Source organism: Rhineura floridana, chromosome 4, assembly GCF_030035675.1.
Source record: "Rhineura floridana isolate rRhiFlo1 chromosome 4, rRhiFlo1.hap2, whole genome shotgun sequence".
In the NCBI taxonomy this organism is placed as follows: domain Eukaryota; kingdom Metazoa; phylum Chordata; class Lepidosauria; order Squamata; family Rhineuridae; genus Rhineura; species Rhineura floridana.
Window position 1 is genome coordinate 178,411,418 of NC_084483.1, and position 2,344 is coordinate 178,413,761.

The window sequence follows — 2,344 nt, forward strand, 5'->3', positions numbered from 1 at the left end:
AATAGAATATAAGAAACAAAGGGTTGTATTCAACTAAGTCCTCCTCAGAGTAGATCCCTTGAAATTAATGAACCTAAGTTAGCTTTCTCTTTTAACCTCAATGGATCAACTCTGAGTAGGACTAGTGTTGAATACCATCCGACAGCAATAAAAATACATTTAAAAAGTTAATATGAATATTTGATTCAATGGATGTGCCATCTCACGTCTTCAGCCACAGATCCACAGACATGCCACGGACCACCTGAATGAAGCTTGCAGACCAGTTTGGCAACCCCTAAAATAGAGTATTGTCCTCTGTAAATAGGACACATGGCTACCCTAGCCTGTCCCCAGGAAACCGCTCTCCACTCTTGGTTCATGGAAGACTGACAGGGAGAGAGGTTGGAAGCAGGAAATTCCCACATGTAGAAGAGTTTAAGTAAATGGGATTGAGGAGGATGTAAACACTGACTAGCTTGGGTCCAAAATTTGTTAACAGGTTTTTAAATGTCCATTGAGTTTAATAGAATTGGAGTTGTATCTGGATCTATTTTGTAAATTTGTCTTAAGAAGTAATCCACATTTAATCTGGAACTTAAATCACTTTAATTTTTTTTACTGGCAGGCAATGCTTTTACAAAGGTTAGCATTGCTTTGCAAACACATCTCCAAAAGCTGATCTGAAATTGTACACATGCAAAGCTCCTTTTTAAACACATGCAAAAATCTGACAGTAATAAGAGAGAATCCCCTGAGAGCCAAGTGGTAAATCTCCTTTGCACACAATTCCAATACGGAGGACAAATGTTGCATGGAAAAGAACAAAAATCTATTTTATTTCCATAAATGCTAAGTGGTGGAAATGTAGCCAGAAAGATATCACTACTTGTCATGCTTCATTCTGGAACATGTCTGTATTATGAACTCAAGGGTTCCAAGTCAGCTTTCTACAAATTCAACCAGAGGAATGAGAAGTACTGCTTGTCAATATCTGTGCACTGTAAGCCATCAGCTGGAATAAACTACAAATGTTTGGGGGATTTGGGAACAAAGCTATGCATGCATGACTGCCACCAACTGAACCATTTTCTTACTGGAATTGAGAGTTCAAAGTATTTTCTTTGAGGAACTGGTCATACCATTAACCCCCAAACATTCCTTCCACCAAATGACAGTGAGGAAAACCAGTATGGATGTACCGACATGCCTCAGTCTGTTCCAACATTCATTTGCCCTTTCATCTGGTATTTTCCATCCTGCTGCAATCAGTTGATTTTGCACAAGTCTTTCTTCCATTTCTATGCCTAATGCAAAATTCTTCTACTAATGCAGAAATATACATAACATATATCATAGTATACAACAGGTGTACCTATCTCAGCCATCAACAGAAAGTAATTACAAATCAGTTACCTTCCCTGTGTGTTCCCTTTCAAAGTTAATGAACTCTGGAGTCGCTTTGGTCACATCCACACCATATATTTAAATCTTATACCACTTTCACAGTCTTGGCTTCCCCCAAAGAATCCTGAGAACTGTAGTTTGCTAAGGGTCGCCGAACCACTCTCAGCAGCTTTAACAGACTAAAGAGTGCTTTAAATGTATGGTGTAGAGGTGACCCTTGTTAGTCTTTTGCAGCAAAAACAAGGCTGAATATTTTGGTATCTTAAAGGCAAAGTTAATTAAGTGGCTAATGGCCCACCACAAAGCTATCTATGGATGCAGTTCTAACCATCTGCAGTTGGAAGTCTCATTGACTTTAATGGGTCTTATTCATGGGTAAGTGGGTTTAAGATTACAGAGTGATTTCACAGTTCAATATAAACACGCCATCCCATTTCATTTCTCTCCTTCAGGGAGAGACAGTTCAACACCCTGTTGATATTTTGTTCTTTGTATCTTGGACCACAGGAATTACTCCTTCACTTAGTATACTACACTTGACCGCAAATAAGGCCTTCCCCTCCCCATTTCATTAATTTGTAGTTTATTCAAAAACAGTCATCTTTGAGCTGCTGAAATATAATGTACAAGCTAATTTATGTTGGAAATGTTTATTTATAAAAGTATCCCCTATCCTATTCCATCTCTACATAGTTATACCCCACAGGTAGTATAGACAATAATCCTTTTTACCCTCAGTTTGAAACATTACTAAATATATCTCATTTTTAAAACTTACGACTAACCTGGGGTCTAGCTGAATGGACACAATATCAGATTAGTGGCATGCTTGTTGTCAGCTCTGGACAGGAAAAGCCACATCTACCTATACACAGAGGTGATGCCCCTTAGCAGTTTGCATTTTGTTCCCACATGCTGCAAAAATTTCAGCGGACTGAGTAGGGAGAGCAAATGTCCT